A 15655-nucleotide genomic window follows, 5' to 3' on the forward strand; every position below is an offset into this window, starting at 1 on the left:
CCAGCTGCGTAATTCAGCAGGATACGTCAACAACGACGACCACAGAAACGATTTTCCGGCGATTTTCAATGGATGGTAGTATAAGTTAAGGAGTTCGTTTTAATGATTTGAAGACAAAATTTTCAAAACGACTTATCTGCTTTTGTAAACAAAGATTCAAACGACGATTTGACGAATCTGATAGCTCTCCCACGCAAACTAACACCATCAATAGGTAGGTGAAGGTTTCCGCTACCTGTTGATGGTGTTGGTTTGCGTGGGAGAGCTATCAGATTCGTCAAATCGTCGTTTGAATCTTTGTTTACAAAAGCAGATAAGTCTTTTTGAAAATTTTGTCTTGATTTGTCCTTTTTGGCATTTATTGGAATAAGGGCTCTATTCGGCGATGTGGAATCAGCATGTCAGCTCCTTCTGGACGCGAAACACTATTCTTATTTATCACTTAGAGCGAAAAAAAAAACACAGGACGAAAAGCGAGCGAGAGAAAAAAAAACCGTCTTCTTCCGTTATCACAACTTCTCACTTGAAATACTTTTTCACTAGGGGTTCGCCCTTTTATACCTTTCTTGAGAATAACTTCCAGTAACCCACAATTGCCGCGACGACATTCGGCCAAATAAAAGCCTATTTTAACTGGTATAAATACCGTTCACATTCGTACAACACGCAAGAACGCCTTTTTTTTCTTATATAAACTAAACTCAACTCGCGTCTTTTAAATCAAATTCATTAAAATTCGAAAAATTAAGACAGGAAAAACAAATACATTTGACTGAAGCTCATCTAGTCTTAAATTACTTTGCCGAAAATGACATTTGGTCGAACAGCTACTTTAACTGAAAAAAAAAAACAGTTGGCCGAAAAAAGCATTCGACCGAAAGTGTCGTTCGGCTGAATTGGTTGAATGTTTGTTTTGCAGAAAGGACATTTTCGGTCCAAACGACTCTTTCTGCCAAACGACCATTTCTATCAAATGACATATTCGGCCAACTGATCTAACCGGGCAAATGACTTTCTCGGCCAAATTACATTTTCAACCAAATAAACTGTTAGAGCAAAAAACATTTTCGGCCAATTTACCAATTTGGCCGAATGAGGCTTTTGGCTGTTTGTCGCTTTTCGGCTCTTTGTCAGTTTCGGTCAAACCATTTCCGACCTAATACCGTTCTGTACAAACGTTTGATTCGGCCTAATGGAAATTGGCTAGAAGACTTTTGGCCTAACCAGTTCTTCGAATAAATGGCTTTTCGCCGAATGATTTTCGGACAAACGACAGGTGGGGCCGTTTGGCCGATAGACACAAGGCCGAAAGGTGTTTGGCCGAACCAACTATTAAGCTAAAGCCTATCTGGCCGACAATTTTATTTAGCTGAAATAGACATACGGCCGAAAAAGGCGTTTGGTCAAAAAGTTGTTTGGCCGAAATGGTCGTTTGACATAAAGGCCTTTTGGCCAAACTGGTGGATTTTTTTGACCATATTACCGTTCAGTAACCAACATTTTCGACCAAATGACCCTTTCTGTCAAACAACCATTTCGGACTTATAACCTATGCAGCCAAACGACCATATCAGCCAACCAAATGACATGTTAGGGAAGAGTGCTTTTTCGGCCAAATTACTAATTCGGTCGTATGCTGCTTCGGCCAAATGTAATTTTTGGCCAAATGTTTGACATTGTAGAACCGTTTTGCCCAAACGTTCATTTCGATCAAATACAATCCGGTTGGATGATTTTTGACTTAACGTATTATTCGGCCCAATGGCTTTCGCCAAATTATTTTCGGTCAAACGACCCTTCTTCTTTTTAATAATTTTGCATTGAATTTTCTACGAATTTCTTATGGACAATACAAAGAATTCCCTGTAGAAATCAAAAGAAATTCCTTCAAAATTCCATTTTTTCGTTGAAATACCAAACGGTCAACTGAAAAAAAAATGACTTGGAAGTTCTGAGCAAAAACACCTATGAAATTCCGAAGAATTTTCCATAGAAGATTTGAAAAAATCCCGTGCAATTTCCAATGAATTACTTATGAAAACTTCGAACATTGTGCCGTTGAAACTAATTTTGTTTTGTTGATGTCCACATTTTAAACAATCTCGCGTAATATATCAGAAGATTTTTCTGTGTGAATTTCGAAGAATACTCAACGCAAACTTTCCATGGAATATCCGAATATTTTCCTGTAGAAACTCAAGCAATTTTCCTTGGAAATTCCCAAGTGCTTCCTTGAAAATTCCAAAGAATTATCAAAACTTCAAAGTAGTTGTCATGGAAAGTCCGAAAATAATTTTCAAATTAATATTTTGGAGAAGCTCAGAGAATTTTCGAGAGAAGTTCATCAGATTTTTCCGACGAAATGCAAAAGATTCTCCCGTTGAAGTCTTGAACAGAGTGTAAAATAATCGATAATTTTTGGTGAAGTCCACCTTTCTCCATTTGTCAGCTCACTTCCAGGCACACTCATAGTCGGCTGTCAATATTCGGTTGAATATTAGTCATTGAATATTTATGCACATTCTACAAATTGATAAATTATCTGAAATCTGAACACGTTTCAAATGGGTAAAGTAATTTATCACATAGAACTGAATCCGATTTGGATCCGCGAGGTACTTTCAACGGTAAATATCAATATCAATGCTAATTATGTTTTTTCTGCACATAGTAAACACTCAGTGACGGTCGAATGAATGAGTTGGTGGAGAAGTCGTTGGACTATGTCATTATATGCCGATTCACGCCGCCGCCGCTGGCTAAAATGGCTTTCGGCGTGACACCGAAAACGCCGTCGCCGCCGACTAAAATTCTGACAAACGCCGCCGCCGAAGATTTTCGGACCGGCGCACATCTCTAAATATATAGCCTTTTCGTTACACCCTGCTGTACGAGAAGGCAAAAAAGATATCCACAGTAAAACGGTGGCAGAAAAGGAGAGATCCACACAACCATTTTTGTGGATATGAGAAAGATTCTCTAGCGCGAAAGTAGAAAGCATAGCCAAGTTAATAATCACATCAGCTTCAGTTTAATAAATAATACATGGTAAGATTTCGATACTAAAAAATATATATTTCCGGGGCAATTTTTTTTGTGGGGAAGGGGGTAATGTAACATACTTACAAAGTAGGAACCGGTTTAGTAGATCTAATTGAGTTTGATTCGTTAGCTTCTCGCCACGAGAAGCCGATTCAAATCATCTTGTTGGATTGAGTACTACACACTTAAAATAAATCGCAGATTTCTGTAAAATTTCACCGAAATATCAACAGCAGAACTATTCGGTGAATAATTTTACAGATTTTCGGTGGTTTTGACAGTTGAACAAAGGGAAAATCGCCGAAAATTTTGTGAAAAAATTACCGAACAAATCTGCTGTTGAGATTTCGGTGAATTGAAGCAAAATTCACCGAAATCTGTGAAATGATTTAAGTGTGTAGGACTACGTTCAGACTGGTGATATAGCTACTTGATATGAAGAATCTTGACATGAGACGTCATATGCATTATTTACAGTGAAAATTAGATTTGTGAACTTTGATGTCAAGCTACTCTATATTAAGTGATATAACTCGTAGTCTGGATCAGAGCATAAAACATTCATCTTCATGAAGCAACTTCAGTCCGAATTTTGACAAACATCGCATGAATATTCAAAACATAGAATGACATAGTCAGACGACTACTCCCCCAACTCATTCATTCGACTGTCACTGAGTGTGTTTACTATGTGCAGAAAAAACATTATTAGCATTGTTTATGTTGATGTTTACCGTTGAAAGTGCCTCGCGGATGAAAATCGGATTCAGTCCTGAGTGATAAATCACTTTACTCATTTGAAACGTGTTTAGATTTCAGATAATTTATCAATTTGTAAAATGTGCATAAATATTCAATGACTAATATTCAACTGAATATTGACTGTCCAGAGCCGACTATGAATGTGTCTGGAACTGAACTGACAATTGAAGAAAGGTGGACTTCACCAAAAAATTTCAATTATTTTACACTCTGGTCTGGATGGCACAAACTTCCCGATTCCATTTAGCTTGACGACGGAAAAGGACACAAGTATGTATGATGCTAATTCTACTCGAAGCCATTCTGGGTCCTAAATAACTGTGCAGAATTTGGGCTCGATTGGTTACTTCCTCGCTTTCCGCATCGCGTTTGAAGTTTGTATGGAAATTAGTATGGGAGAACGCATATTTTTGCATTTTTACTTCTAGAGGTTTCAGTTCATCGTAAACCAAGTGGCACATTGCTTTAAAGTATAACCCAAAGGATTCCGAATAACTTTGCCGAAGAAGGTACGTTGCTGGAACGTTCACGAAAAAAGTTATAACGCTTCGAAGATTTAGTGTTCAAACCATATGCAAAAAATCATTTATTCTGCCAGCACTGCCGAACTACGTGGACCAATAATTTAACTGCGTGTTATTTCGAAATTATTGATTTTATAGGACTTTGAAGCTAATGGGAGATATTCGAAATGATTTCACAAAGTAAAAATTCCGACTAGAAGGAAAATGGGTTTTGCCCTCTGACAATTACAGGTTGTCTGGTAGTGCTGGCAGAAACATTGATTTCTTGCATATGGTTTGAACAATCAATTTTCGAAGCGTAATAACATTTTTTGTAGGCTTTATAGCTACGTACCTTCTTCGGCAAAGTCTTTCGGCATCTTTCAGACTATAAGCTAACATATTGAGTCACGTGATTGACGATAAATTAAAGCCGCTAAGAGCAAAAATGTAAAAAAGTACGTTTTCCCATACTAATTTCCATATAAAATTAAAACGCGATGCGGAAAGCGAGGACGCAACTAATCGAGCTCATATTTGGCACAGGTGATTGGGGTCCCAGAACGATTCAGAAAAACCTTGATCTCACTTGATTGAATGATGTTTGCGTTTTTCCATACAACTGCGCCCCACTCTAATGATGATTCTCACATCCACTTGGCATGAAACGTTGATTATGATTGCCTTTGGTCGCATCTTCCTTCATCTGGTATATAGTCCAGATGGTTAGCGCGTCAGTTGACAAGCGCCAAGCGTGGAGGGTGTAGGTTCAACAACCGTCTTTGATCGACTTTTTTTGTAAAGCAGAAAAAGTTGTCGAGGTATGCAGCATTCCACTCCTCGCTGGGAGTGTAAAACTAGATTCAGTATACACACAACACATAGGGGAAGGGGGGGCAATATGCCCTAGCTAAGCAAACACTGCTCTATTGTCTTATTTGTAACGCTATTCATGGGTATTTTTACGTTATGCATCAGTTAAACAAGATAGCTAGTTGATGCCATTCAAAAATTGTCAAAAATCTCAATCATATTGATAATATTCACATTTCAAAAAAGTGGTGATATTTTGTTGAGCTTGAGCTTGAGCTTGATTGACTGCTCGTAGTTGCTACTCCATTATGACCAGATCAGCTGTTCTTGCACAGGGAACCAACAGATGTTTGCTTGGGACTAGCACACATCTTCAATGTACAAGTACTGGTGATCTCATTTGTTAGGTCATACTGGCGCCTGCCACGTCAGAATGCAAGTCAATGTAGGGAAGGGGAGGAAATGATGATGCAATCACTCGCCCACTGCAAGCCGAATATACCTCTGCACTTGCCACGAGTTCATGCGGAATTTGTTGGAATTTCTGGGTTAGGTTGGAGAGGCAGAGGTCCGTCTTGGTTAACGAGCTGCCAATGTGATAGATAGGAGAAGGTAGCTGATGGAATTTCTAATTGGATGTAGGAAACGAGCTCTATAAGTTCATTTCCAATTTTAGCAGATTACTGTTAGAATACTCAAATTGAAGGTATAGGAATAGTAATGGAAACGGTATGGAAGTCCATTTCCAGTTCTAGCGATTGCTAGAACATGAGAAATAAAGAGAAAGATACAAAGTAGGAGAATGGAACGGACCTGGGATTGAATTCACGACCTCCTGCGTATGAGGCAGAAGCAGTAGCCATATGACTACCAAGCCCGCTTCGAAACAAGAGAGACCACGCACTGAACTGATTAATTTTATTACCGGCCGCGCAATGCAGAACACAATATTTCGTCCGACCACGCGATCGTTCTGCTGTCCGAAACATGAGAGATCATGCACTGAACTGATTATTTTTATTACCGGCCGCGCAATGCAGAACACAATAATTCGGCCGACCGCGCGATCGTTCTGCTGTCCGAAACATGAGAGATCACGCACTGAACTAATTATTTTTATTACCGGCCGCGCAATGCAGAACACAATAATTCGGCCGACCGCGCGATCGTTCTGCTGTCCGAAACAAGAGAGATCATGCACTGAACTCAAAAAAAAAAAAAAGTGGTGATATTTTGTTGCCGGAAAACTCATGACGCAAAACGCCTTTCAGCCGGCGGCTGAAGGGAACAAAGGGCCACGCGTCGGCGAATCAGCATTCTAGTATGGATAGTCCGTGGAGGCGCTTTTTGGTCCTCTTCCCCTAACCAGTTCTTATTTTCTCGTGACCGGGTACCTAATAGGGGAAGGCGAAGGATTTTAGAATATACACTACATGTGGCCCATTGATAAGAATTAGATGACACACAACCGTTTCATCATGCTCAGTTTTTGCCTTTCTCGTACAACTAAGTTGTACCGAAAGGCTATCATATCACTCCAAAATCGAACTTTTGATAGAAGTCCAGGAGACCCAAAGTGTTATATACCATTCGACTCAGCTCGATGAGCTGAACAAATGTCTGTCTGTCCGTGTGTGCGTGTGTGTGTGTGTATGTGTGTGCGTGTGTGTGTGCACAAAATGCCATAAAAAACATTAGCCAAATTTTCACATAGAAACTCTTAATCGATTTTCTTGCAACAAGTTGCATCCGACAGAGACTAAAACGCTGTTGATCACTATTGAATTTCATAATAATTGCAAATTGCAAAAAATAGATAATATTAAAATAGTGATGAGACATAGTCACATAGAACAATAATGAGTTATGAAAAATGCCTTGCATCTATGAATATTTTATCCGTGGCTTCCCATTAAGAGTTTCATCGTACTATAAAGATGCTCGTGTTGCACGCATTTAGGCGTAAGTATGCTCTTCGTTCAGTTTCATAGTACTATGTACATAGTACTAAATTGTCCGAAAGTCAAAATTCGAACATAGGAAATTCGAGAACCTTTGGCAGCGCCATCTGTCGTCTACTAGTGTAAATTTTATATCATAACATTAGACGGTGTAACTGTTTTGCCTTTCTTGTACATCATCGAGGTGTAAGCGTAAAGGCTACATTTATTACCTTTTTACGCGAGAAAGGCGCCATCACCGCTAGGTGGGTTAATCTGGGTTTTTGTTATACTAATCAATCTAGTTCACATCATTACGATGTTTAAGCACCATCATGATTAATTAAATTCATCACTTCATAGATGTTCGAAGTAAGGTTCGGGTCCGAAACCTTACTATAATCCAATGTTATGCGCCAACCGATGCTGCCGATCTGCAAGACAAAGAGAACTTCTACAGTCAACTCAATGCCGTCGTAGATAGAATTCCGAAGGGTAATATCAAGATCTGTTTGGGCGATTTCAATGCAAAGATCGGATCCGACAACTCGAACCATGAGCGCATTATGGGACGCCATGGTCTCGGAGAAATGAGCGAAGCTGTTCGCAGAATTTTGTGATAATAACGACATGGTGATCGGGGATCGCTCTTCCCTCATCGACCGGGTCACAAGGTCACGTGGGTCTCCGTGACGGCTTTACAGAAAATCAAATCGACCACATCTGCATCAGCCGAAAATGGAAACGGAGCCTTCTTGATGTACGGAATAAACGTAGTGCCGATATCGCGTCTGATCATCACCTCCTCATCGGCGAAATACGCCTGCGCATTGCGCGGATTCGTCGGCAGGAGAAAAGAGTTGGACGACGATTCAACACACGCCGACTGGAAGATGCCACGGTGAAACGGTCCTTCGTTGAAGAACTGGAGACGCGTGCTGCAGATATTCCGGAAGGTGGCAGCGTGGAAGACCAATGGACCGCCATCAAGAATGCCTTCATCGCCACCAGCGAGAACAATCTGAATGAACTACGCACCCAGAGAAAACAATGGATCACCGATGAGACCTGGAGGAAGCTAGAGGAGCGAAGAGAAGCCAAAGCCGCGATAGAGCGATCGAAACCCAGAGGAGCCAAAGTCTTAGCCCGTCAACGATACACGGCTCTTGAGAAGGAAGTAAAACGCTCATGTCGACGGGACAAGCGAGCGTGGGCAGACTCTCTGGCCGACGAAGGAGAGAGAGCCGCCGCAACCGGGGACATTCGCCTCCTCTATGATATCTCACGACGCTTAAGCGGGGCGAAGATGAATGCAACGATGCCTGTGAAAGACGCGAATGATCAGTTATTGACCGACCCAACTGACCAGCTGAAACGCTGGTTCGAGCACTTCGAATAAGTTTTCCAGTGCCGACCAGGCCATCACCACCTCGGCATGATCTGCCTAGGATCCGACGTATAACACGTGTCAATACCGAAGCTCCATCACTGCTAGAGATTCAAACAGCCATCCAAAGCATGAAATCGAATAAAGCCCCAGGGGTCGACCGCATATCAGCCGAGATGCTCAAAGCTGACCCCATGACATCCGCTCAACTACTGCATCGTTTATTTCGTAATATCTGGGACACCGCAACTTTCCCGGTCGACTGGATGCAAGGTATCTTAGTGAAGGTGCCGCAAAAGGGTGACCTGACTGTATGCGATAACTGGCGAGGCATTATGTTGCTGTGTACCGTTCTCAAAGTTCTGTGCAAAATTATCCTAGCCCGGATTCAGGAGAAGATCGATGCGACTCCCCGGCGGCAGCAAGCCGGATTCCGTGCCGGAAGATCCTGTGTGGACCATATTGTCACGCTCCGCATCATTTTGGAGCAGGTCAACGAATTCCAAGAGTCCCTTTACTTGGTATTCATTGACTACGACACAGCTTTCGACCGTCTCAATCACGCGAATATGTGGGGCGCCCTGAGACGCACAGGGGTTCCTGAGAAAATCATCGGCCTCATCGAAGCACAGTACGAGGCCTTTTCGTGTAGAGTGCTGCACAATGGGGTCCTGTCCGACCCTATCTGGGTCGTAGCTGGTGTGAGGCAAGGATGTTTTCTATCACTGTTACTGTTCCTCATCGTAATCGATGAGATTCTGGTAGATGCGATTGACCGTGAACCAAACCGCGGGCTGTTATGGCAGCCTATAACCATGGAGCACCTAAACGACTTCGAATTGGCGGATAACGTTGCACTACTCGCGCAACGGCGCTCTGATATGCAGAGTAAGCTCAACGACCTTGCCGATCGCTCCTCCTCGGCAGGTTTAGTCATCAACGTCAACAAAACCAAATCGTTGGATGTAAACACGGTGACTCCTTCCAGTTTCACAGTAGCCATGCAACCAGTGGAGAATGTTGAAAGCTTCCAATATCTTGGTAGCCAAATGGCGTCAGACGGCGGTACCAAGATCGACATAGGCGCACGGATCAAGAAAGCAAGGGCTGCCTTTGCGAGTTTAAGAAATATCTGGAAAAACAGGCAGATAAGTGAACGCACCAAAATACGAATTTTCAACTCTAACGTGAAATCTGTGCTGTTATACGCTAGCGAAACATGGTGTGTATCAGTGGAGAACACTCAACGGCTGCAGGTGTTCATTAACAGATGCCTGCGGTATATAATTCGGGCCTGGTGGCCTCACAACTGGATCGCAAACAACGAGCTCCATCGTCGTTGTCACCAGAGGCCGATAGCGACAGAAATTCGGGATCAGAAGTGGGGCTGGGTCGGCCACGCTCCTCGTAGGGGCGGAAACGAAATCTGTAAACAAGCATAGAACCCAGCGGGACATTGCAGCAGAGGCAGACCCAGAGGCTCATAGCGGCGAAGCCTCAATAAAGAAATAAAAGAAGTCGACCGAAATCTAACCTGGCAACAGGTTAAAGCGATAGCCGGGCATCGCTCAGGATGGAGATCTTTCAAGTCGGCCCTTTGCACCACCGGAGGTGTACAGGATCCATAAACTAAAAAACTTCATAGATGCTACGTAGGCCAGCAGCAAACAACTTCGCTTGGCATGCAAATATCAACACGACACCCGAATGGTAAATTTTGCATATTTAAAGGCCTAGATCCGATAGAATGAGGTTAAGGAATAGTTACTTTTAGGTGTAGTTAACAACAATCCTTCAACAAAAATTCAGAATCTTAGAGTCGGGCGACATATCATTAGGGAAAATAGATTAAGATGTGTTCTGCAAATTATGCTAAAACCATGTTGTTTCGAAAACATTTTTCTCGTGTCAACTCCGCCACCACAAAAGTATCTGTTTAGTATCAACTGAAAGTCAGCTACGGTGATAAAACCTGTAGAATGAAATATTTTTACAAGTAAGTTATATAAAGAAGATTCATCGCAACAAATTTTATTGAAATGTGAAATAAATATTAACCCTTTCCCGCCCACGACTTTTTCCAAAGATTTTAATAAGAAGGAATCATCTTTGAAAAAAATGCTAGAACAAAAGTTATTTGGCATAGCTAAAATTAGTGGAAAACAAATAAAAAGCTTTTGATTGTAAATCAATAGTTAATTGATTGTTTTCAATAGTTTAGTTATTAGTACCCAAAATTGATTATATTTGCAGTCTAATGGAACCATAAAGATGTGCCAAATATTGCTTTTTGTTGTTGAAACAATTCGACGAAGGATAGAAGGTGCAAAATTTTATGGTGCTCTACAGATACCATGGGCGGGAGAGGGTTAAAAATCATTCAGATCAAGCTGAACATTTTTTCATGAAATGAAAAACAAATCATGCAAATGTACTGCGGCCCGCTTCAATAGTTCAAAATTGCTATGCGGCCCTAGATAGTAAGCATGCTGGGGACCACTGGTTTAGATGTATTGATCGAAACCAAATAAACCGATAAACAAATATAACATTCTCTGAGCGGTTTGCATGCGAGATTTGATACAAAACGCTTTATTGGAAAAAATCTCACAACTTTTTGTTTTGGGTGCAGATTTTTGGTTAGGGTATAGATCTGAAGGCTTCACTGCTGTCAATGATGTGAATGCTTATAAGCTTATAAGCACAATCTAATCGAATACTCATTTTTATGTCAAATTAAGAATCTCATTTCAAACTAAAAAATCATGCTGATTTCATTGACAGCAAAATTTGTTCTCAGTATGATTCCACAGTTCAAAAATATACTCTTATTTCTGCATACAAAACAAGATCAACTGGAGAAATCAAATGATTGACATCATGGCAGCAAATCTTGATTTCAATTTTATTTGAAACTTTGTTCGGGTACCAATTTTGAATGAATGAACCATAACATTTAAATAATATATTTCAATTCTACCTGAGATTAAGCAATCATCGCTGGAAAGTGTTATCAAAAAATCCAATAAACATTTTCGTATAGCGCCACTTTTCATTAACACCAAAATGGATCAATCAGCGCTCAAAACTTTATCAGTGTTGATAACTAATACGATTACCGCGCTCTCATGATTCCTCGAGCTCCCATTCTGTGCGAGATCGTTGCGTCGGACGGATTGTTAGCCAGCTAGAGCGAGAAAACCCGATACCCATAAAATGCTTGTATCGTTAAAAGTTAAAAGCATGCAATTAAAATCCACTAATTAATCCCATCTCATCAAGGTCCCGTGAGAGCAACAACAGCGACAACGCGATTGCAGGCGCTTTGACGGGCTTCTTTCTTTTTACGACACCCCGACGCGACGCGCTGCTACCACGGAAAAGGGGTTCGCGGCCCATGAGGAACGCTCTCCGTGCCATAGTTTTACTGCGCCACATTCTATGCATAAATGAGATGCGTCGCCACTTCTGGCTGCTGCTGGTGCGCAACGAACATCAGTCGGATGCTATCAATGTCGACCACGCGCTAACAAACAGGTGAGAAAACTAGAATCCGTTTTGGCGGAAAAAGTGTTAAAGTGAATGCCACACCCAGAGATGCCAGCTGCTTTTCTGCACATTTTCAACGTGAACGTATTTCGCGTGCAGTGAGTTTTGTATTTATATGTCGTTTTAGTGTAAAGCATTATTAAAAAAGGAATATGGATTGAGCATTCCAGGCGAAAGAAAAATATGCCCTCAAATCTGGCATCCCCAACTCCGGAGAAAACGAAATCCTTGGGAGAAGGATTGATTTCCAGCAGCGCCCGATTGCACAGTTGTAAACACGCTTGTCACTCCGATCGCGGATACAGTTCCAGCTTTTATTGCCACGCACGGATCGCGCATAGGACACGATGAGTTCGATGCGCCCCTTTTAGAATTTACGATCTAATCAAAACGCGAAGATCACACCCCAGGGATAGGTTGTAAAAGGCAAGTAATTAAAATCATAAATTTCCAAACAGTGAGCCAGCACTAAATTGACCCACAGGGAACGAGAAACTGGTCCATCCCCAGTTTGGTCCGATGAACCAATTTTCATAATTTACGGCTTACGCACCGCAGACAAACAAACACGAAATAAATATCGCCCAGTGTATCGTCAAAATATTTGGATAGGCTAAACGTGGTTAGTTGGAGCTGCGATGCCGGCCAATATCGGTGAAAACGGGGAGGGTATTCCGAACTCTTTCTGGTTAGCCGTTGCGGCGGGTGTCAGTATAATTTGCTCGGTCGAAGCAGTTTCCATGCGCTAGAACTGATGCATGGTGACGAGATAAATTTATTACGAGGCGGATAATGATATGTATTTGCCGGAGTATTTTTCTAATTTGGTTTGATTTACTGAAGCAAATTAGTTGGTTATGTGTACGAAATATTTAAAGCGTGCCGAATACTTTTTGACATTTCAAAGTGCCAAACAAAATTGTCAGAATTAGAATAATCAACAGTGAGATCATTTTCATTTATATTGAAAAATGTTGATAGCTCACTACGGCGAATTGTAGTAGGAATAAAAGGCAATCACAAATTCAACCAATATGAATCAAACTGTTTTACGAAGTTAATATCACGTCTTCTACACAGTCCCTCAATTATTCACAGATTCATATATGACAGCGTACGGAGATGGCAAAATTAAAATCATTTGTATCCAGTTGCATCTAGCTCCAAGACCAACTCGATAGAACAACTTTTTCTACAATTTTCATCACAAATCGGAATGCTCACTTACCATCATTAACCTGGAACTTTTCCGTCTGATATCGTTGCCCATTAGCCATCATCCAACCAGCGAATGGCAGACTGTTCTGTATTAAAACATTGCTGAATCAGTATACAACTTTGGCATATACAAATTTGGGACCTTCCTTGGCCGAGTGGTAAGATGCGCTTCTACAAAGCGAGACCATGCTGAGGGTGACTGGGTTCGATTCCTGAACCGGTCTAGAAAATTTTCCGGTTGGAAATAAAAGTATCATCGTGTTAGCCTCATGATATACGAATGCAAAAGAGACATATTTATTACATTTATGTATTTCCAAGTATGCAGAAATAATTGGATGGCGATCTACCCTCAACTGTTAACAGCATTGAGCTGATTTTGTTATACCATTATGCTTGGGCAAACATATACATTTTTTTCTAAGGCTGTGTCTTGTTTCCCGAATTGAACTGAAATTAAATTGAAAATGGTAATTGAATAATTTTGTAATAACGCTGCTCCCACAACTAAATTACTTTTGGAAAACATTGTATTTTTTTGACAGATGTGTTATCGATGTTTTTGGGTGTCTTTGGTGTTTTAATCTTAAATTATTTCAGAATTTCATTAAGTATTTCAAATTATATGTTTTGGAACCAAAAAAAGGTTTTTTCTTCTTTCTTATAATTCCATTTGAAAATACTTCAACTTCTTGTAATTTTTTTGTTATTTCTTCAGAAATTATGATTTTTTTATGGAAATTTCTCCAGGAATTCATCCATTGGGAAATTAATCAGAAATTTTATTGAAAATTCCCACATAAATTTATCCTAAAATTTCTATAAGGATTTCAACCAGAAATTCCTTTACGAATTTCTTCTGGAACTTGTTCAAGAAATCCTTCAGGACTTGTTGCATGGTACCTTTTAAGAACTACTTCGAAAACATATTTCCACGAAAATTCCATCGTGAATTTCGTCTGGAGAAATACACCGAAACAGTTCCTGGAAGATTTCTCGCTTAACTTTTCAAAAGGACCTAAGTAACATTTTTTTCATGAATTAATTTGAATGCAGCAATCAATAGCTTTCATGTTCTTCTGTTGATAGCGCTTTTTTGTTTGCAGTATACACACTTAAATTTTTTCACCGATTTCGGCTGTGCGAATCTCGGTTTAAGTTCGTTTGCTGAAATATCAGTTAAATGGAGGTATGATTACTGGGATTTTTTGAGTGCTGCAGTAAACAAATTACATGTTTAGCTGAGATATCAGCAGAAAGTTACGAACCGAGCGCTCGGCTGTGCGGATCTGGGCAAAAGAATAAAAAAATTCTGAGCTGAACTGAGTGTGTACCTTAAGGAATTCCCGGGGGAATTTTAAAATATACTTTTGAAGCAATTTTCCGGGAAATTTCTTGGGGAATCTATTGAGGGATTTAGAGAAGGGTTCTTGAAGTAATTGCCGCGGAAACGTCTGGAGGAACTCGAAGGAGATAAGGTAGGAGAATTGTCGGAAGAATTTTCAGGAGCGAAATTTGGGTGGAAGTACTGGGAAAAAGTTAGGAGACTTTCGGAAGGAAATTCTGTAAAAGTTTCTGTAGGAATTGCTGGGAGAATTTAAAATATACAAAATGCATCTGTTATGCAAACTAGTATAAATAAAGCCAGGAGAGATATTCAACAAACGAATAAAGTCACTGGGATGAATTACACCAGGAGCAATGCTGGCGCTCTGGCCAATGATATAGTTACTGAACAGAAAGTTGAATGGGCGATTGATTCTTTTGAACCCTTCAAAGCGCCAGGTAGGGATGGAATCTTTCCTGTACTACTGCAGAAGGGAAAAGCAATCTTAACACCCATACTAACTAAGATGCTCCGATCAAGCTAAGTATTAGGCTATATACCGATTGCATGGAGAGAAGTGCGGGTTGCATTTGCCCCAAAAACCAATAAGAAAGATAAATCATGCCCAAAATCCTTCAGACCAGTTAGCTTATCGTCCATTATACTAAAAATAATGGAAATCAGTTTGCATATCAGGAGGGCAAATCTTCAGTAACAGCGCTTCACAAGCTAGTTACAAAGTAGGAAAGATCTTTTGAAGCAAAAGAAATCTCACTTGCAGCGTTCCTTGACATTGAAGGAGCATTCGATAACACACCTCACAGTTCAATGAAGAATGCTATGTTGAAACGAGGTTTCGATGTAGGTATTGTTGATTGGATTGGTGAGATGTTATAAAAAAATATCAACCATCCTTGGAAGCTCATCAATTAGTGTAAGAACAGTAGAAGGGTGTCCTCAAGGAGGCGTACTATCACCTCTTTTGTGGTCTTTAACCGTTGATGATCTTCTCAAACAACTGGAGGCTCGAGGCTTCGAAATAGTTGGCTTCACGGATGATATAGTTATATTGGTGAGAGGAAAATATGACTGTGTTATTTCTAACCGAATGCAA

General features: G+C 40.6%; 1 long non-coding RNA gene across 1 annotated transcript in view; it reads right to left on the reverse strand.

Annotated features, from left to right (window-relative positions):
• LOC134227281 (uncharacterized) overlaps positions 1-13322 on the reverse strand; it is a 55949-nt gene extending 42627 nt beyond the window's left edge. Inside the window, exon 1 of the long non-coding RNA XR_009983644.1 lies at positions 13225-13322. This is a non-coding gene — a long non-coding RNA (uncharacterized LOC134227281). The remainder of the gene's footprint in view (positions 1-13224) is intronic.
• Between the last annotated feature and the right edge of the window lie 2333 nt (positions 13323-15655).

Source organism: Armigeres subalbatus, chromosome 3 (genome assembly GCF_024139115.2).
Source record: "Armigeres subalbatus isolate Guangzhou_Male chromosome 3, GZ_Asu_2, whole genome shotgun sequence".
Classification (NCBI taxonomy): domain Eukaryota; kingdom Metazoa; phylum Arthropoda; class Insecta; order Diptera; family Culicidae; genus Armigeres; species Armigeres subalbatus.